Consider the following 22529-nt stretch of genomic DNA (forward strand, 5'->3'; position numbering starts at 1 on the left):
TGCTGGTCAGGTCCAAGAAGCGGGCTCAGGATTCAGATGTGCAGAAAGCTGGCTGGCTGCATGATAGGTGGGGGTGGGGGGGGGGATGATGGACGGATGGATAGATAGATGATGGATAGATGGAGAGATGGGGAGATAGAATCTTCTGGCTTCTCCAGACTCACTCTCTCTTCTCTTTCTTGTACTGTGGCCTGGGGAGCTTCTCTGTATAGACCACATCGCTGTCCCGTTTTCTAGCTGGGTTTGGGCAGTAAGGATCCAGAGTCAGTTGTAGGAAGAGGGAGTAGAGGACAGGGCTGAACAGCTATAGACCCTTTGCTTTCTGTGGGTTTCTGCGTCCCCAGGCTAAGGCCTCTGCTGCTGTTGGGTAGCCCCTCTGTCTGTCATCAGCTTTGGGGATGGTGGCAACCCCTCACTAGTTGCAGGGTGCAGCGTCACTTTTCATGGTTTCTCTACTCCCTCCTTTAGGAAAGGTCCTTTTCTCACTGATCCTCATGTGAGTCTGCCATTAGCTCCCTAATGTGCTCCTGGACCACACAGTTATAAGAGCTATGGATTATTCACTACCAAAGAAATTGTCACTTTTGGGGCTGGAGAGATGGCTTAGCGGTTAAGGCGTTTACCTGCAAAGCCAAAGGATCCTGGTTCAATTCTCCAGGACCCATGTAAAGCCAGATGCACATGCATCTGGAGTTCGTTTGCAGTGGCTGGAGGCCCAGGTGTGCCCATTATCTCCCTCTTTCTCTCTCTCTGTGCCTCTTGCTCGCAAATAAATAAATAACATTTTTTTTTTAAAAGAAATTGTCCCTTTTTTAAAAAGTGAGAAATGGTTTATTTTGGCTCTCAGTTCAAGGTGGATATAGTCCATCGTAGCAAGGAAACCATGACAGCTGTGGCGGCTCAGATGTTGTTGGTGGGAGCTTACAGGATGGCTTGCTTACACCTTGGCAGGTCAGGAAGCAGAGAGAACAATGGCAAACGGAACTTCAAGACCTTTCCCTAGTGGCCTGCATTTGCCAGTGAGGGCCTAGTCCCCATGGCCCCACAACCTCCCCTGAGCAGTAACACGAGCTGGTGGCCTGTGACCTGTGCTGATGGACCTGTGGGAGACATTGCATGGTGAAGACAGGACAGGCAAAGACTTTCCTATTCCTTTCTTTCCAGTGGCTGGTGTTCAGTACCTCATCTTGCCAATGAAGCCGCGTGTGCTTGATCTTGGCCATTAGGTTATCTCCACTGGTTTTTCTTGAAACAATATCCACTGAACATTACTGTGAACAGGCCTTGTTTTATTTTGCAAGGAAATCCAGCTACTGTGTGTGTGCTGGACATGGGATGTTTTGGCTCAAAGCTCCAGCATCTTATATTTCACCAAATATTGGTACATTTTCTTCCCTTGGGTCTCAGAGGCACCCTCTACATTGGAGGAGAGAGCCTACTCTCCTCCTCTAGCCTGCTCCTGAGAGAGCTCCATGGCTTCCTCTAGTGACAGGAAGAGGAGCAGTGGGTTGTTTGTGCTCACCTGGTCTGTCTGCAGGACCTCTGAGTGGCTTGTTCTATAGCTCAGAATGAAGAGTTGCCTTTCCTTTCTGTGCCCAGCTCATCTCTCATTGGACGCCATTTAAGGCAGAACCTGAGTCTTCCATCCGGGCGCCTTCTCCGCATAGTACACTCAATCCCTTTATCAGTCACTTTGCCTCATTGTGACCAAATACCTGATGTGGTGCTTTGAATGAAATGCCCCTCCCAGCCCCATGTAAGTTGAATAGTTGGTTCCCAGCTTGTGGCAGTTTGGGAAGTGGAACCTTGCTGGAGGAGGTGTGTTTCTGGGGGTGGGCTTTGGGATGTTACAGCTCAAGCTGTACCTACTTGCCAGAGCTATCTCATTCTTGCTGTTACCTCCGAGCTGCTGTGACAGGATGTGATGCCCACCCTCTGCTGTGCCGTGCTTTCCTGCCGTGGTGAAACTTCCCCTCAAAACGGATAAGCATTAAACCCCACTTTTTTTTTTTTAATTTTTCAAGATAGGGTCTCACTTTGGCCCAGGCTGACCTGGAATTCACTATGTAGTCTCAGGATGGCCTCAAACTCACGGCAATCCTCCTACCTCTGCCTCCCGAGTGCTGGGATTAAAGGCGTGCGCCACCATGCCATGCTAAACCTTGCTTTTGAACAGGCATTTTGTCCCATCAATGAGAAGTAACTACTACAGAACTTATGGGAGGAATTATGTTGGCTCACAATTTTAGGACACAAGCACATCATGGTGGATAGGGAGCAGAAAAAGGGAATACAGGCAGGGGCCAAGAGAAGACACAGCCCTCCCCAAGGTGAGCTACCAGGGATTGGCTTCCTCTAGTCCGGATCTGCTTCCTACCTTTCACCATATAAAAATAATGCCATCCTATTATTAGGGATCCATGAATGGATTGGAGCATTCATTAAGTCAGTGCCATCGGGATCTAACTAGCTGTCTCTGGAAATGCCCTTACAGATACACCTAGAGTGTGTGCCTTATGAATCTCCTAGGTGATTTTTAGTACAGTCATGCTGACCATCGAAGGGAAGCCATCGCACATCTGGACACATGTGCCTGGCTCTCTCAGATGTGTGCTCGAGATGTGTGCCCCATGGAGACACCGTCTGCACTATCCTGGGTGCCTCCACTGCCGGGGCTGGGTCCGTCTTCTTGATTATGGCCCTTTATCTTAGAAGAGGTGATCATGCGTACACCACTCAAGCTGAAGCGCTTTTCCAGTGTTGGTCATGGACCCCGGGGCCTCCCTGTCCCCTACCATTTTTCACTTCATTTACTTGTTTAGTTATTTCTGAGACAGTTTCACTGTGTAGCCCAGGCTAGCCTGGTACCCACAATCCTCCTGACTCTTGTCCCCCTCCACAGTATTGGGGTTACTGCACCACCACCCTGGCCTAGGCTGGACCCACCTGTTCAGCTGTCCCGTTCACATAGCAGGACAGCCACCAAGAAGTACCGTGGAGTGCGTGGAATGAACAGCAGTGCCTCATTTCTGCTCCGTTCTCGAGGCTGAAGTCCAAAGTCGGCGTGTTGCAGAGTTGGTTTATTCGGCAGCCTCTCTCCCTCGCTTGCACGTGGTGCCTTCTCCCAGCGTCCTCAGTGGTTGTCCCCCCCTGCCTACACCTGTGTCCCCCATCTCATCTTCTTCGAAGGAGACCAGTCAGATTGGACTGTAGCCCACCTTAGTGACCTCATTTTACCTACACTATCCTTCCTCGGGACCCCGTGTTCAAATCCAAGTCACGTTCCAAGATAAAGGGGCGTTAGTTTCCTCACACGAATTCTGGGGGACACAGTTCAAACATATACACATCTTAGGTGGTGATCATGGAGATCCCACTGGAGAGCTGTGCCCATGGCTCTCCTGTGGCAGTCGCCTGGGGCACACAGCAGCCGTCTGTGCCCACCATTACAGTAGCCTTTGCTTCTTGCAAACAAGTGTATTTGAGCTGTGGGTACAGTGAGCCCCAGGACATCTGGGACAGGACAAACAAAGCTTCTCTCTCCAGTGTAGATGCCGATGCCAGGATTAGCAACACTGCTGTGGGCGGAGGCTGGAACGCGTCATTCTGCACTTAGTGGCCAGGACCTTGACGGCCTCGCCAGACCAAGGTGAAGGAGTGTGGATGCCTGTGGTGGCTTGTCGTGCTTCTGCAGCGCAACCTAGCAGGCCAGTCATGCTGTTCACGGTGAGAGTCTCAAGGGCAGAGACAGGCCGGACCACCGGGTACAGAGCTCGCTCCTGAGCCTAGCAGGAAGAAGACAGATGGCGTGGTGGTTTGGTTCAGGTGTCCCCCATCAACTTAGGTATTTCTGAATGCCAGTCTCCCCAGCTGATGGCAATTGGGAATCAAAGCGCCCCGAAGGCGGTGTATTGTTGGGGGTGGGCTTATGGGTGTTATAGCCAATTTCCCCTTGACAGTGTTTGGCATACTCTCCTGTTGCCTTTGTCCACCTTATGTTGGCCAGGGGTGATGTCCATCCTCTGCTCATGCCATTGCTTTTCCCTGCCATGATGGAGCTTCCCCCTCGAGCCTGTAAGCCAAAATAAACCTCTTCCCCCCCGCCACATGCTGCTCTTGGTTCCATGATTTCTACCAATGAGAACCTTACTGCAACAGATGGTATGTGGTACTTATTTTATTTACCATACTAACTGTTGTAGTTACCTTTGTGCTACTGGGAAGAAACACCTTACCCAAAGCGGCTGATGGGAGGAAAGGGTTTATTTTGGCTTACAGTCTCCAGGGGCCCCTTCAGGATGGCAGGAAGAAGCCTGGCAGAGCAGAGGCTGGGCATCACCTACTTGCCACAGCATGTGGAAAAGAGCATAGCAAGAGAGTGAGCCAGCATGACACCCCTCAGGCTACTCCCAGAACGCGTCTCCTTCAGCAAGGCTGCACCCCCCAAGTCGCCATCATTGAGTACCAGGCATCAGGAGCCCATGACTCCATGGGGGACCTCTGATTCAAACCACCACAGTGACATAGAGCAGTTAGTTGTAGGGACTGCTCAGTTCTGGGGCTACGCCAAGGTTCTTTAGGAGAGTTGGCTTTGAACCTTGAGGCTCTGGGCTCAGGCCTGCATCTCTGCAGATTCAGAAAGCCTCATGGCTCACTGGACACTGTGGGCAGCACTGAGGCTGGACGTCCTTCTTGTCATCCCTTGATTTCAATTTTATTTCCAAAAGTGAACCCGGTAGGGTAGGGGCAATCTGTCAGCTATGAAAGTTGACAAAACTGACCACACATCAGTGTTGTGGAGTTCTTTCTCCAGAAAGTACCTTCTAGTCTGTGGTCGTGTGTTCAGAGGCCTTGACACATTTTCCAAAGCATGTCTGACTGGGGACCAAGGTAAACGTTCCCATTGTCAGAGTTCAAGATCCTCTGAGACTGGGGGCTCTACAGTGAACCCCTTCCAGAGACATTCATAAGCATCAGTAGCAGGAGACCCTCCCCTCATGCTATTCTGACCCACTGGCAGACATCACTAGTCCATCACCGCACACTTGGTCTCTGCTCATCTGTGACCATTGCCTTTTCTTCTGCTGGCTCCAGACTAGACATCATTAGTTGATCACAGCCCACTTTGTCTCTACTGATCTGCCATCAGTGCTCTTTTCCTTTTAAAGATTTATATTTATATTTTTACTTATTTATTTGAGAGAGAGAAATATACAGAAATAAGCAGGTAGAGAGAGATACAGAAATAGGCAGGGAGAGAGAAAGAGAGAGAGGGAGATAGGAGAGAATGGGTGCACCAGGGTCTCCAGCCACTGCAAATGAACTCCAGGCGCATGTGCCCCCTTGTGCATCTAGCTTACGTGGGTCCTGGGGAGTCAGACCTGGGTCCTTTGGCTTTGCAGGCAAGAACTGCTAAGCCATCCCTCCAACCCTCTTTTTCATGTCTGACTCCAGACATCCCTACAGGAACTCTTGCTTGACTAATCCCATAAGATACTGTGCCCCCCCCCTCCATTTATGAAACGGACAGTAGAATTGCTTTAGGTTTTTAAGGCTCTTTCTGAATCTAATTGTGTCTGGTTTCCACACCCTTGTGATCACACTTTGAAGACTGACAGCTTCCAGTCTAGCTCTCTGCCTTGGCCGTCAGGCTCCACGTTCCGAAGTGTAAATGCAGCAAACTTGCAGCTTCAGGATGTACCAATTTGTATCGCAATGCTCCTCACAGACTTAAATTCGCCTTCCTTTCCCCTCATGACACAAAAGCCCACTGTAAAGAGAGCCTGCTAGTTACCTGATGCCGTGTAAAAATCGACCCCCCAAACTTCAAGAATTGAAGCAAATGTGTATCGCTTCATGTGGGTGTGTGAGTGCCCTGGGTCAGGATTACTGCCAGGCTGCCACGGATATGCCATCAGAGCTATGGGTGATGCCAGGGTTTGAAGGGAAGGTCTGCTTCTGTAGCCATCCACTGGGCTGGCTGGGTGGGGACTCCGTGGTCCTTTGTCAAATGGACGGGCGCTCTCCTCAGTGAGTGTGTTAATGAGGACGCGTGAGTAAGCATGTCACCAGACCATTTCGGGTCAGAGCCTGGGTTCTGTCATCCCTAACAAGCTAGGCTTGGCCACCATCCTCAAGAGGCCAATAAAACAGGCAAAGTGACAGTGAAAGGACATTGATTCAATGTGGTCACACTGGAAAGAGACACAGAGAGTTCCAGTGATTCTTCCAAGTGCACGATCGTGTCCTGATGTGAGGCTTAGGTTCAAATGGAAAGCACGAGGAGGGCGCCGCTCAGAAGTTTCGGTCAAGGGTGCTCCCCCGCACCATTAGCTCCCCACGCCACTGCTTAGTCTCTCACTAGGTATCCCGACAAGTTGTCAGAACTGTGGGAAGCCTCTTGCCAGGAGATAATTCCCCTTTCTGGCTGGCACAGGGCCCCGGGTTTTTCCTTCTCACAGCATGAGAGAGTCCTGGGAAATTCCAGTTTCTTGGGGTGCCATCAAAGGGAGGGGTAGACACAGGTTTCTTGCTTTAGAATATCTTTGGCCTGCCCAGGGTAGTTACAAGTGGGCACCCAGAGTGTGAAAGCAAGGATTTTTTTTTTTAACCTAACATTGGAGCTGACATGCTATGGCTTTTGCTTAGTTGCATTGTTTGCAAGTTGCTAAGTCCATCCTAAACACAAGTAGAAGGATTGATCCAACGTGTGACTCCAGGAAATGGGGACCAGGGGAGACGCTGCCTCAGTTAGAGATGCAATGATGTCCCTAAAAGTGACAGCAACGGACTCACTAATTCCAGATGTTCAGTCGAGGACGTGCGTGGTTTCAGGATGCACTCTTCTCACACCCCCACAAAAAGGTGGCACTGTCTCTTCATAGGTAAGAAAAACAGATTTCCACAGAGTCAGCAAAGTTGGAATCGTAGGTCTCGTAAAATACCTCAGGGCCTTTGCCTAAATCTAGTCTTTCTATTATGGCTTTGCTCCAACTTTCCGCTGTTGCTTGGTTGTGAGAAGTTCCCATCCTCCAGAGCTAAGGATCACGGGAAGGTGTTGTTTCCTCAGGAAGAAATTCTGTTTTGTTTTGTTTTGTTTTCTGTCTTTCTTTTTGGATTTTTGTTTTTTTCGAGGTAGGGTCTCACTCTAGTGCTCAGGCTGACCTGGAATTCACTATGTAGTCTCAGGGTGGCCTCGAACTCATGGTGATCCTCCTACCCCTGCCTCCCGAGTGCCGGGATTAAAGCATGCGCCACCACACCCGACTCATCAGGAAGCCATTCTTGGAGGCCCACCGAGCATGGCCCATGTGTGGTCACAGAATTCCCTGCTCTGTCTAGCTGCCCCGCTGGAGAGGGGAGCCTGGTGATTGGGAGAGGGGTCATCACATTGACACTGTTGCTTGAGCTCCTCACACAGGACCTGGGGTCAAGCAGAGGTCCACTTCTTGGCCAGGAAGTAAGGGGATGAAGAAGAAAATTGACAGGGGAGAAAGGAGCCAGAAGTGGAGTTGGAGTCATAGGCTGTCACAGGCCTGGTAGAAGACACTGGTGTTGTGGCACCTGGGATTATTGCATGCAATGCACCTGGACCCATTGTCTCCTAGGAGTGTGAGTCTGAAAGGTTAGCCTTAGACCCCATCCTGAGAGGCTACACTGGCTTGGTTGGGAGAGGTCAAGGCGTTGAGACCTGCATTAATACCCCTTGGATACCCTGGCGTGCTAGAGACCATGATGCATGGTGCCTGAGCAGCAGGTAGGACTAATGGTTATGTCTTCCAGGATGCTGGAGTGCCTCCTAGGTAGGAAGCTTTGTCACAGCCTTCCCTGCCCTCGGCGGTCCAGACCTGCATTGTTCACCTGAAATGACATGCTGGTGATGGGTGGTGGAGGAGGTGAGGATGATGGCATGGTCATTGTTGCAGTCAGGTTCACATTGCTGGCAGAAATCACCCTACCAAGAGCAGCTTTGGGGAAAAAGGGGGGTTTATTTTTGCTTACAGACTCAAGAGAAGCTCCATGATGGCAGGGGAACACGATGGCATGAGCAGAGGGTGGACATCAACCCCTGGCCAACATCAGGTGGACAATAGCAACAGGAGAGTGTGCCAAACACTGGCAAGGGGACGCTGGCTATGACACCCATAAGCCCATCCCCAATAACACATTGCCTCCAGGAGGATTCAATTCCCAAATCGCCATCAGCTGGGAACCTAGCTCTTAGAACACCTAAGCTTACGGGGGACCCCTGAATCAAACCAAACAGTGATGGTGGTGGTAATAGCGACAGTGGTGATGGTGATGACGATGGCGGGAATAATTAAGACAGTGATGGCGGTGGTAATGGTGGTTGTGATGACGGCGTGCGTGAGGAAGGTGGTGGCTGTGATGATAGCGGTGGTGATGGTTACGGTCGTGGTGATGGTGGTTGTGATGATGGTGACTATGGTGACGTTGCTGTGACGACGGTGATGCACACAATACGGATGGATCTGAAGATTAATGGTGCTGGTGGGGAAGATGGCGACGGAGGGAGATGATGGAGGCCGAGCAGAGGATGATGATGGTGGTGATGGTGAAGTGGCAGGACCATGATGGAAGATAATGGTGGTGGTGGAGTTTCTGAGTGCTAACTTCCATGGCAGCGTTCTGTCCGGAACCTCAGACGCGTGCTGTGGCATCTTTGCAAGCAAACAGTCTGGCAGCCTTACGTCTGGCCTTGTCTACTATTTCATTCTTAAGGCTGGCAAGGCACACAAGGGTGGCCTCCCTCGCTCATGCGTGGGGCAGGGAGATGGCTGGTGCATTGTGGTGACATCACTGTGTCCCCTGAGCCCCTCTTCTGCCTCCCATGATTGTACCCCATTCGGAGTTCACAGAGGAGTAGCACAAAATGTCGGGCGACGGAAAATCTCTTTGCTTATTTGGGCGGACAGAAGAGCGGACCCAGACGTCTGAATGTCCGGCACTTGCTCTCAAGGGTGCTGGGACAGGGACGAAGGTCAAATTCACCGCTTTGTGACCTTGGCTAATATGAAGCCCTTCCTTGTCTTTCCACGTCTCACACGTTGATGCCCTCTGGAAAACAGTGACAGCGTCCATTCAGCACCACCTTGCAGGTTGTCTGTCCTTGCCCGCTGGGTGGAAATACTGTGTCGGTATCTATTTTTCCCCAGAGACTCAGAGCCACCCAGACCAAGGTCTGCCACCACACCTGAGCGCTGTGCCAGGTCATGTGCTTGCCTCAGTGACCGCTCCTCTCTGTCTTAGCCATTCTGCAGTGGGGGCTGCCCCGTAGAGCTGGCCATTTTCTGACAGGCCGAGCTCATGTCCAGTGTCACACCGATAGTGACGAGTTCAAATGTGGAAGTCAGTCTGGGCTCCCAAACCATCTTCTTCCATCCTCTCAACCTGGGCCCTCCAGGCACCTGCCAACCGTTTTGGCTCCCAAAATGCTGACTCCAGGGACACCTTCTAGTTGGAGCATCTGGACAGGGGTCAGGCTCGGGCCAGGCTTTCCACTTCCTACTTCTGCCCTTGGCACTACCAGCCTGCTGATCACCGTCTCTCTCGGGTCAATGGCCTTGAGCTGCGGGCAGTGGCCTGGAGCGCTGTTAGCTGCTGCCGGTGCTTTAGCACATGACCGAGGTGACTTCTACGGGCATCTCTTTGTGGCCGCACAGCGCAGTGTGGCGGCGGGAAGGGTGGAGCGCACCTGAGCTAGGTTCACCTGGTTCTCCGAGTTTTGAAAGGGCAGTGGCCACCTGTAACAATTGGAGGCCGGGAGTGCTATGTGACAAACACATTTGACCTCACTAAGTCCTTTCCATGACCCCATGAGGTCAAAGGCATCACCTCCCCCTGTAAAATAGGAAACAGACACGGAGAGTTGCTGGTCAAGGTCACCTCACTGCCCCAATGCTAGAGCAAGCTTATTTTGCTTGTTTTGTTTTGAGACAGAGGCTTGTGATCCTCAGCTGGCTTCGAACTCACTATGCAACTGAGGGTGACCTTGAACTTCTGATGCTCCTAAATGCTGGGATTACAGGTGTATTCCACTTCATGGGTTTATGAGGTGCTTGGGATTGCATGCTAGGCAACCCACTGAGCCACATCCCCAGGCAAGGCAGCATTTTGAAACCAAATTGTCTTGTCATTTAGCTACACTCTGCCCCTGTTTTTGCACTGGGCCTTCTGGAGGCGGGGAAGAGGTGGGCCCAAGAACACAGCATTGCTACTGCAGATCGGAGAGTGGAATCTGTAACGGAGAGTGGAATCTGTAACTTGTCATGAATCCCAGCCCAGGGTTGGGTTGCTGAGTGGCCTGGCCCTGCCCTGTCTCCTCAGCGGCTCTCCTCTGTGAGCTCTGAGCATCTCTCCCAGAACTTCAGGGCTGCCTGGCCTGCTGATTCCCTCCACCTGAGCGGAGGCAGGCAGAGCAGGGTTCATGAGATTGTTTCGCCCCCTGCAGGCCACATGTGGAGGTACAGCCGCCTCTACTCGGCCAGGTTTTTGATGTTTTATTGTATTTACTTTTGTTGTTGTTGTTTTGTTCTTTGGTTGTTCTTAAATTTAAGTAAAGATTCATATAAGCAGCTGGTCCCAAGAGGAAAGCCTGATGGAAAACCATGGGCTGGACTCACCTCAGACACCAGAAGCCCGGTCAGTCATCTGGTCATCTGGGAGGGGGTCCCCTCGGGTTGGCTCTGCTATACCCATGGATACATAGATCCAAGATTGCAAAAGCTCCTTCTATAAGATGGTGTTAGGGGCTGGGGAGACGGCTCAGATGTTCAATAAAGGCGCTTTCTTGCAAATAACGTTGGCCGGTTTTCAGTTCCCCACTATCCATGTAAAGCCATATATGGACAAAATGGTGCATATTTCTGGAATGCATTCACAGCAACAAGAGGCCCTGCCCCCCATATTTTCTCTCTCTCTTCATAAATAAATATAAAAAACGGTATCAGATCTTCACATAACCTATGAACACACACCATTTTCTCATCTCACCTGTAGATGATTTATAGCATCTCAGGGCAACGAAAGTGATATGTAAATGATGGTTATAATGTGTTGTTTAGGAAATCCCGATCAGTAGGCACAGTCAAACTGATACACTTTTGACCCATGGCTGGTTGAACCTGCAGCCACAAAACTGAGGATTAGGGGCGCATGGATTTGGAGGTCAGTGGTCTAATGGACAACCCAGGTGTTCTCCCACAAACTTCCCAAGCACCAGGGTCATGGGTTCATTTTGCTCAGGTCGATCTTCCCTGCAGAGTCATCAGTAATGGGCAGCCTGTTCTTCCTGGATTCTTTGGCCCACGGGAAATGGGGACATTCACCCAACCGTGGGTAGCCACCTGGCTATGGTGGCCTTGGGCTTGTTCCTAACAGACCCAGATGTCCATCCCCAGGAGGATGGGTGCATACAGTGCAGTGTGGGTGCCCAGGGGAGCTGTCACCGCAAGGAAGCGGGCTGAGCATGCTGGGTGGTGGTGCTGAGGGAACCTGGCTGCGCTCACGGTGTTTATTTACTGTCCATGTACGCCCTGGGCTGCCCTGGCAGAGGTGAAACCAGCGCTGGTGAGCTTTGAGGCAGGTTCTCCAATGGATGCTGAGGACCTGGGCAAAACTTTTTTTCTAGAGCCCAGGCCTTAAGAGAAACTCTTTCAACATAAACATTTTTTAAAGAAAAAGAATTAAATGTGCATATGCATGTGTGTATGTGTGCATATGCATGTGTGTGTGTGTGTGCACGCGCGCGCGCACACGCACACGCGTGTGGGGGGGGCAGGAGGGTCGTGGAGGGGGGAGTGCATGTGAAAGCCAGAAGACAACTTTGGGTATCATTTCTCAGGAATGCCATCTACACATCTTCTTGAAACAGGTTCTGTCATGGCCCTGGAGTTCGCCTATTAGGCTCCACTGGCTGGGCAGCTAGCCCCAGAGTTGGGATGACAAACACCGGCCACTGTGTCCAGCACTGTTTTAGGTGTATTCTAGAGATAAAACTCAAGTCCTAAGGACTTTACCCACTGAGACATCTCCCCAGTGCAGCATGAATATCTTTTTATCCAAACATCCTCGTAGCTAGATGTACTTAGAAAGCAATACACAGTGGTGCCTGAGCCTTGGGAATGACTGGGAAAATGCCTGTGGCTGGATCCTGCCTGGGATGTCTGCACCTCTGGCTACAGGTTTTTTTTTTAAGATTTATTTTTATTTATTTATTTATTAGAGGGAGGGTGGGAGAGAGAGGAGAGAGAATGGGTGTGCCAGGGCCTCTAGCCACTGCAAACAAACTCCAGATACATGCATCTGCATGTGCATCTGGCTCACATGGGACCTGGAGAATTGAAGCTGGGTCCTTAGGCTTCACAGGCATGCGCCCTAACCTCTAAGCCATCTCTCCAGCCTAAGGCTATAGATTTTACACAGATTCCCTGGTTGGGCGGAGCACCGGGAAGGGGCCGTCCATGGACCGAGCATCATCTTGTTGGAATTCCAGATTCTGTCTCCATCCCGCAGCTGCTGACTCATGAACTCTGGGGCCGGGAGGCCTGGGAAGTTGTTAAACTAACCACAGGCCACTCTTGCACACTCAAAGTGTCAGAGCCCCAAGCATCCCCATCTCTGCCTGAAAATACTGGGGGTTTTCAGTGAGTAGGTAGAAATCAAGTGGGACAGAGAATATGATAGGTGCAGGCAGCCCAGCACCTGCAAAGGTCCTGTGGCTGTAGAAACACACGTGTTTTCTTTCTTAAGTGGGCGAGTCAATTGGACGAACTGCATTTCTCTTCTCCCTTGAAGTGGCTTAGGTATTGAGCCCCTCTGACCCCCAAGCAGCCGCCTGCATGGGAAGAGACACGTGATGTAGATCTTCCTCATCCTCACCTTCACCGTGAGTTCTCCTCACCTTCAGGGCGGGGTTCTCTTCACACCTTTCACCCTGAAGCACAGGTCAGGGCTTGGCACACTCTGGCCCATGGGTCCTGGTGAGCTGGGTGCTTATGTTAGTCAATAAGGATTTATTGTAGCACCGTCACACCCATTGGTTTCCATATCTGTGGTCACATTGCCTTATTAAGGGGATGGCAGAGCCCTGAGTACGAGCGTGTCAGTGCCGAGTTTAGATGGCTCTTGAGTTCCCGATCCCCAAGACATAGCTTTTACTTTTGTCCTGATTTTTTCTCCTTCAAGACAAGTCCTCTGTGTTCATGAAACTTTTTTTTTTTTTTTTTTTTGCTGCTGTGACAAATTACCTGAGATGACTTAAAACTTAAAAAGAGGATTGATTTTGGCTCTTGGTTTCAGAGGTTTTGGCTTATAATCACCTTGACTGCATTACTTCTGGGCCTGTGGTGAGATAGAATCATGGTGTGTCAGGGAGAAGAGAGGCTCACCTCATCGTGGAAAGGAGGCTGAGGGAGCAGAAGGGACCGGGACACAGGCGCAAGCTTCCTTCAAAGGCACACCTCCGGCTGATATGCTGCCTTTCTTGGCCCCATCTGCTAAAGGTTCCACAGCCTCCCCAGATAATGCTACTGGCTGAGAACCATGCCGCCAAGCACACACGTCTGTGAGAGACATTTCAGACTGACGTCTCAACTCCCTTCTCTTTCCACACGTTTCCTCGTCTGGTGAACAAGCCCATCAGAGAGTCCAGGTCTGACAGATGAGTACAGGCCGAGCAACCTTCATCCATATTGCTTCAAACCAGTGTGTGTTTTAAATAACTAATTAATTAAAGAGAGAGAGAGAGGCAGATATACATAGAGAGAGAATGGCCACACCAGGGCCTCTAGCTACTGCAAACAAACTTGAGACATATGTTGCCCCTTGTGTACCTGGCTTATGTGGGTCCTGAGGAATCGAACTTGGGTCCTTTGGCTTTTCAGGCAAGCACCTGAACTGATAAGGCACCGCTCCACCCCCACTCCAGATGTGTTTTAGATTGGTGATGTGTTCAGAATTTTGAATGTTTGCGTCGACTTGAAATATCTTGTGGTTGGGACCCAAGTCTAAACATAAAATTCATTTATACCTCATGCAGCCTTGTCCACATACCCTGTGACACTTTTGTGTTTTTAGCCTGGTTGTGGGAAGTCTTGCTTAGGCATTGTCTTTCAATTTGAAGTCCTGGGATTGGAACCTAGGGCTTTTGCACATGAAAGACAGGTGTTCTTCTGAACCACATCTTGAGCCCCTCACTGGGCGAGCCTAGGTCGGCTCACTACCACCGAGTCACATGCCCACCCCAGGTGTGGAATTTGCTGTTTGTCAGTGCTCAGAAAGAGTTGGCTTTGGGGATTTTGGATGTTTCTCAATCTGTGCAAAGAATTCACTTCCACCTTAAAGTACAGGCCACAAACAGCCAGCGAACTTTGCCAAGTCCCTGCCCCAGTGTTTGCCCCCCTGGTGCTGGTGGGTAGAGAGGATGTTTTTCATGCATGCTCAGACTGGGCACTCGAAGCCGAGAGAAGCTGAATACAATACCCATCTGGCAAGGTTGCCGCTGTGGCCAGGCCGGCCGGGCTTTCTCTCAGGTGAGAGGAGGCAGAGTGCTGACACAGCAGTATTTTTGCTTGCTCATTCTTCATCGCCTCTATTAGAGATCCCACGTGCACAGGTAATCACGCTGGAGGCAGATTAAATCTCTCCTTTCTGCACCAGAATTGGCAGGGAGGCATTTTTTTGTACCAGTAGCCAAAACATGAATTGAACCTCCCTGCTTCCTTTGTAGCTATTCTAGATCAGACAATGGGAGGCGCCAGGGGGAGGCACAACAAAACCAAAAAGAGAAGGGATTGCAGAAGGACAGCCTCTGAGGGCTCTGGGACGACTCCGCGGCTCTGCAGCACACCGCCCGCCCGTGTCTTCGGTCTTCCTGGTTACGCGCTCCAGGAGCGTGATTTCCTGCCAGAGCTCCAAAAAGTAGAATGTGAACTCTCTCCCTCTCTCCTTCCCTCCCCCCTCCTTCCTTCCTTCCCATCTCCGTTTCCGTTTCCCTTCCTTCCTTTCTTCCCTGTCCTCCCTCCTCTCCCTCCCTCTCTTCCTTCCTTCCCTCTCTCCTTAGTTCCTTCCTTCCCTTCTCTCTCTTTTCCTTCTTTCCTTCCTTCCTTTCTTCCTTCCTCCCTCCCTGCCTTCTTTTTTAATTCCTCTCTCCTCCTTCCTTCTTCCCTCCCTCCCTCCTTCTATTCTACCTTCCTTTCTTCTCTCTCTCTGTCTGCATGCATGTAGAGGACAGAGGACAACCTTGAGTGCCATCGTCAGGAGCGCCGTCCACCTGTCCCTCTCAGTGGCTTGGAGCTCACCAGTTCAGCTGGACTGTCTGGCCAGTGAGCTCCAGGAATGTAGCTTTCTCTGACTCTTCAGCAGTGGGGTTGCGGGCATGTGCCATCACACTCGGCACTCTGCGTGGGTGCCTGGGCTCAAACTCAGGCCCTTGTGCTTGTGAAGCCATTTACTTATGTACTGTTCTCTGTGTCCAGCCCCCTGAACTCTTAATATGCATTCTTTTTTTTTTTAAATATTTTTAATTTATTTATTTGAAAGCGACAGACACAGAGAGAAAGACAGATAGAGGGAGAGAGAGAGAATGGGCGCGCCAGGGCTTCCAGCCTCTGCAAACGAACTCCAGACGCGTGCGCCCCCTTGTGCGTCTGGCTAACGTGGGACCTGGGGAACTGAGCCTCGAACCGGGGTCCTTAGGCTTCACAGGCAAGCGCTTAACCGCTAAGCCATCTCTCCCTAGGCTCCCAACATTTAGATTTTGGCCTTGGCTCTGGAGTCTGCAAATAGTGTGACTTAGAGGCAGATACCAGACCTGAGAGTCAGAGAGACCTGTCCGACTGAGCTGCATGAGCCGGGGGGGGGGGGAGGGGGGGAGAGCACCGCAAGCTCCCTGTGCATGCTTCCTGTGCGTGACAATGATGCGGGACTCTGGGGCATCCATGGACTGTGGCCCCCAAAGTCGGAGTCCCTGTCTGGGGCATGGGAGAGCTGCAGGAGAGACATGTGTAGCCACACCTAGCTGCTTACGTTGGTTCTGGAGACTCAAAATTGGGTGGCTCAGGACCCCTCAGGCCCTCATGCCTGCACAGTAAAGCACTCTTAAGCTGTGAATACTTAATGTCTCCAGTCTGTTTCGTACTTCTTTTTAAAAAATATTTATGAGAGACAGAGAAAGAGAGAAGAGAGCTAGAGAGAGGCAGACATATAGAAAGAATGGGCACCCTCCAGCCACTGCAAATGAACTTGAGCTGGATACGCCATCTGGTGCATCTGGGCTTACCCAGGCACTGGAGAATCGAACATCAGTCCTCATGCTTTGCAGGCCAGCACCTTAGCTGGAAAGCCATCTGTCCAGCCCCTGCCTCTTACTTCTTGAACATACTCCTTCCCTGTTCATTCTCTCCACCTTCCCATGCCTGGCTCCTGCTCACTCTTGGGTCTCATCCCGAATGTCTCCACTTAGCTTTCCCTCATCTGCAGTGGCCACTCCAGTCCTTCCTGGCTCATGTATTTATTACTTTACTTGTTGCTGGGACAAATTGCCTGATGTAGCAAACAGTGGGGTTTGTTCTAGCTTGTGTTTGAGATGGTGCAGTTCATCATGGTGGGGAAGGCCTGGTGTTGGAAGCACCTCCCATCTCTGGCAGCAGGATTGTGAGGCTGCTTGGTCACATCTCAGTGGACCAGGAAGTCGAGGCAGTTTGGGCAGGAAGTGAGGCTGAGATATAGCCATGAGAGCCTGCCCCCAGCAATACATTTCCTCTAACTATGTCCCTATCTCCTAACAGTTTTATAACCTCCCCAAACAGTATCACCTGCTGGGGGTCAAGCATTCAAACACATAAGCTTATGGGAGAATATCTCACATTCAAGCCATGACAGTGAGTATCACAATTTGTCATTGTTTAAAAAAAAATATGTTACTTATTTGAGAGAGAGAGAGAGTATGGGCATGCTAGGACCTCTTGCCACTATAAACGAACTGTAGATGCATGCACCATTTTGTGAGTCTGCAAGCAAGCACCTTAAACTATGAAGCCATCTCTCAGGCCCATTATCTTGTTTATCCACTTGATGGCATGTGTGTAGAGGTAGGGAGAGGGAGGGAGACCTTTATTCACAGCAAGGACCCATGGCTGGGAGGAGCAGTGCTCAGTAAACTCTCCTGGGAGCAGGGATGCTTTGGGGTGGGCAGGGCTTGTGTTTGGACCTTTAGGTGTTGTTGGGGAGTTTGGCTGCCGTTCCATCTTTATTTTCACTGGGTCACTCTATCCTTGAGTTGAGACTTATTTCTACTTAGACATCAGTTTCAATTAAAAAAACACAAGCCCCAGGAGTGTGGAGACACGTCTGCTTGGTAGAAAGATCCAGATCATGGATTTTATCATTTACCACCATTGATTTTCCATGAGTAATAATTACATTTTATCCACAGTATCTGCACTAAGTGATATTTATCTCAACAATTATCCGGAGTTACTTTTTAATGCTAAATTTTTGTTTTGTTCTGTTTCCGGGGAGGGGGGATATTGAGTAAATTGAACATTTTACTTTCACTGTCATTTTTTATCCAGACAACCTCTTTCTCATATGAAATAATAATTTGGCAATCAGAGGCTGAGAGCAGTTTTATAAATGAAGTTAGAATTGACATTTCCACCAGCTGGGATGGTAATTTTCAGCCTGTATCGGGGTGGTGGATTTGCACTTTTTTTTTTTCCCTTGAAAATTTATTTTACTATTATTATCTTGGAGATCCTTTGAGTCTACTTTCCCTTAGATAAGGCAGGTCTCTTTTCTGTCTTGCTGGGTATGCCTAGCTGGGCAGCTGTCAGCAAATTGCTGTGCCTTTAGTTTGGCTTTCAAGGCCTCCTGCAGATGACCCCATTTTATATGTGTGTCCCAGAACCTGGGTTGTGTGTACGTTGTGTTCACCAGTGGCTAAAACAGCTTTTTTTCCCTTTGCACATGTATGTGGTGTGCACATGTGCATGTTCATATGTGTGTGAGGGTGCATGTGTGTGGACGTGCGTGTGGAGGCCAGTGGTTGACACTGGATGTTTCACTCACCTAGTCTATTGCTGAACCTAGTCCTCATCAGCTTGGCTGTGCTAGAAGCCAGTGAGCCTTGGGGAGTCCCTGCCTTTGTCCCCCCAGTACCGGGGCCACAGGAGGACACGGCTGTGTTTGGCTTTGTGCACGGGGGATCCGAACATGGGTCTTCATGCTTGTGCAGGAAGCACTTTTAACAAGTGAGCCATCTCATTCAGCCTGAAAACACTTTTCCTGAGGCACTCCTGGAGCTTGTCCCCTAGAGGAGCCGCAAGCAATGAAGAACGAGGGGCGGCAGGTGGAAAGACGAAACTGATTTTGATCATTGGCCCCAAGAAAGGTGGTGGGTTTGCTCTGGTTTATGTTGGAAAATTCACGCATGAGTGGGACTTAGAGGTGAGACCCTTGGGGGGTAGTTAGCAGTAGATGAGGTCATGAGGGGGGGTGCCCATGAAGGTATTAGTGGCTGCTGAGTTGGCACACCTGCTCTGTTTTGCCATGAGATGAGTCCTGCTATGTTCTGACTCAGTAAAAGGTTTTGCCCAATGCCAGGCATCTTGTGGACTTCTCAGCCTCCAGATCCTTGAGACACATGCACCTCAAGGATTTTCCAGAAATCAGTTTGGTAATTATTTTATTGAAGAAAGGCTCTCATGTAGCCTATGCTATCCTCAAACTTTCTACGTACACGAGGATGACCTTGAACTTCTGATCCTCTTGCCTCTACCTTCTTTTTTTTCTCTCAAAAATTTTCTTTTTTTTGATTTTTCAAGGTATGGTCTCACTCTAGCCCAGGCTGACCTGGAATTCACTATGGAGTCTCGGGGTGGCCTCGAACTCATGGCAATCCTCCTACCTCTGCCTCCCGAGTGCTGGGATTAAAGGTGTGCACCACCATGCCTGGCTTTTCTCAATTTTTATTAATGTTTCCCATGATTATAAAAAATATCCCATGGTAATACCTTCCCTCCCCTATTTTCCCCTTTGAAATTCCATTCTCCATCATATCCCCTCCCCATCTCAATCAGTCTCTCTTTTATTTTTATGTCATCATCTTTTCCTCTTCTTATGATGGTCTTGTGTAAGTAGTGTCAGGCACTATGAGGTCAAGAATATCCAGGGCATTTTGTGTCTGGAGGGAACACATTGTAAGGAGTCCTACCCTTCCTTTGGCTCTTACATTCTTTCTGCCACCTCTTCCACATTAGACCCTGAGCCTTGAAAGGTCTGACCGAGATGTTACTCTGTACTCTAGTCACTTCTTTCCAGCACCATAATGCCTTCTGAGTCATCCCAAGGTCACTGCCATCTGAAAAGAGAAGATTCTCTACCCAAAGTGAGAGTAGCATTAATATAAGGGTATGAATATTAAGAGAAGTGCTTACTGGGCAGTTTGATAAGCATAGTACATACATTTATCCAGTCATCAGCAGATGTTACGCCCCTAGGGCTCATGACTACCCCTGTTTTCAGTATCAGGGATGTATTCCCTCCTATGGAGCGGGCCTCCAGTCCAATTGGAGGGCAGTTGGTTTCCACCATGATAGATGTGCCACTATTGCACCTGTTGGCTCATTTGGCCTGGCTGACCAATTATAAGAATTGCAATGTCCACTGTTGAGTAGTATGTTCACTGGTGGTATCTCTTTCTCCCATTGAACTTCATATAGAATGGCTTCTTCTAGCTTTCTGTTAGCTGGTCTACATGGAGGAGGTTATCAGCTCAGTTCCAGCAGGATTTCTTAGTGGCCTTGCAGTCCAAGTATGTGGAATCTTCAGAAATAGGGTCTTACCATCTATTCCTGGTGGATCTCTACCTTCTAACTGCTGGGATTATAGGCATGTGCCAACATACCCACTTTATTTGGTGCTTTGTGCAAACTAGGTAAATACTCTGTAAACTGAGCTATTGCCCCAGCTAGCTCCATCCCTCTCTTTCCTTTTTTTCTTTGTTGAGGTAGGGGTGTTCCTCAAGCTTGTTTGGAACTTGTTTTGTGGCTCAGGCTGGCCTTAAACTTGTGATTCTCCAATGGAAAATAAGTTTCAAGTGAATATTGGAGGGCATATTAAAACTATGAGCATTATCATTGTGGCTGAAAGATGTAGACAGGGCTGGAGAGACAGCTTAGTGACTAAGGTGTTTGCCTGCGAGGCCTAAGGACCTGGATTTGGTTCCCCAATACCCACATAAGCCAGATGCCCACGGTGGCACATGGGTCTGGAGTTTGTTTGCAGTGGCTAGAGGCCCTGGAATGCCCACTATCTCTCTCTCTCAAACAAATCAAGTAAAATAAATGTTAAAAGACATGGACAGATTTCCAGCTGTGGGCTGGAGTGACCAGTGAGGTGAGCATGGGGTGGGTGGGCAGCTAACCAGGCAGGAATCCCGAGGGGTTTCTTGGAGTGGGGGCGAGGGCCGTGGCATTGAGGCAGCAGGTGTGGGCAGAGGGGTCTGGATCTGGAAGTGCTAAGTGACTTCTGAGCAGAGGTATGGGCACTGCCCAGTGCCGAGGGGTGGGGAGCTGACAGGGAATGAGTATGGGCATTGTCCTAATGAACGGTCAGGCGGGACCAGAGCTCCTGGGTGTCCATTCCTCTAGCCGTGTTGAGGTCTAGGGGAGTTCATCCAGGTCTGGCTGGGGACTTGTCTTTTGTCACTGCTGCTGTAGGTGGCAGCAGAAGCCTGGCAAAGCGTGGCTCTGCAGGGCAGCAGAGGGGAGGGACAGTGATCTGGCCCGGATCCTCAGGACTGTCATCTCCACCACCACCACGTTAAGGCTGGGAGCCGGCAGCAGGCACCAGCCGTGCTATTTCTCTGTTGCGTTACAGACTGCATGAAGGGGTGACTGCTGGGCCGGGCTGCATCAGATCACGTCTCCAGACTGCCTCGGGGAGGCTAAGAAAAATCCAGCAGGGAGACCAGGACCGGATTGCTTTGACCGTTCCATTTAGAAGCGTCTAAACAAACACGTCCCTCCTAAACTATTTGTTCTTTTTTGAAAAAACAAAAAAATGTTTATGTGTGTGTGCGCGCGCGCGTGCATGCCACAGTGTGTGTGTGTGTGTGTGTGTGCGTGTGTGCGTGTGCAGAGGTCAGAGGACAACTTCCTATCCGTCCTTGCTATTTGGCCTTATCTGAAGCAGTGTTTCTCTCAGTCCTGCTCAGTTGTTCTTTTTGCTGCACTTGCTGAGATCTTCGGGGAAATTCTCGTCTCTGCCCTTGCTGCTGGAATTGCAGAAGCCTGACATGGCTCCTTCTGGCTGTTTACCTCGGGTCTGAGGGTGGAACTCAACTCACATACTCAGAATTGTGTGCGTAGAGTGCCTTGTCCACGGAGACATCGCCCCAGTCCCCTTATTTGTGCTTTCTTCCCTAGTGATCTGCAGGCATTTAAGGTAGAGCCCTGCTCCTGCTATTACTTGCTATGTGACTTCAGACAACAGTGTTAGACTCTATGCTGCAGTTACTTTAAAAATATTTTATTATTTATTTGCTTGAAAGAGAAAGCTACATATCTTTATATATGCACATATTTAAAGATATATATCTTTATAGATATGCATATATATCTTTACATATAGATGTATATCTTTATATATACATACACACATATGATATATAGTTATAGATATAGATAGATATAGAATGAATGGGCATGTTGGGGTCTCTAGCCACTGCAAACTCCAGATGCATGCACCGCCTTGTACGCCTGGCTTATGAGGGTGCTAGGAAATTGAACCTGGCTCTTTAGGCTTCGCAGGCAAGTGCCTTAACCACTAAGCTATCTCTTCTGTTTGACAAAGGTTTTAACTGTGTTCTTAGCTGTTTAACCACACCCCCATCACCTTTAGAACATTGCTATAACCTGCAAAGAAGCCTGACATGGTTTAGCCTTCAAACCCCAGTCCTTTGCTTCCTCAGCCACTGACAACCTCAAATCCACATTCTGTACCCGTGGATCTGTCTGCTTTGCACAGTATATGGAAATGCATCTTTATCTCTTTGGCAGGGCTAGGAAGACCTCCTTCTCCTCATCACTGGAATCTGGCTCCCAGTGCCTCTGGGGCTGGTTTGGGACCGTCTTCCCAGCCTTCTTGGGCCCAGGTGCAGCATCTCCAAAGGAGAAGGAAGAAGAGAAGGAAGATGAGGGAAGCTGGCAGCCAGGCCTCACTGTTCACAGCATAAGTGGCTTGGCTCCGGATTACTCATTTCAAACTCAATTTGCAGCCCTGCCAAGAGCAGCCACATCCTCGGAGCATATAACCCAATTACCGCCACCCCTCCCTGGCCCCACGAGCGAGGAGTTTAGAGTGGGCAGACTCCCTGGGTCTGACAGCTGCCAGTTGGGAAATGGTGGGCCTGCCAGGAGTGCTGGGTCTGGGCCTTGACTCTGAGATGCCTGCTTAGCCTGGGTTCTGGTTACCAGGGATGTCCTTGGCATCTGCTCCCCTCTAGG

This window comes from Jaculus jaculus, chromosome 11 (assembly GCF_020740685.1).
Source record: "Jaculus jaculus isolate mJacJac1 chromosome 11, mJacJac1.mat.Y.cur, whole genome shotgun sequence".
Taxonomy (NCBI): Eukaryota; Metazoa; Chordata; class Mammalia; order Rodentia; family Dipodidae; genus Jaculus; species Jaculus jaculus.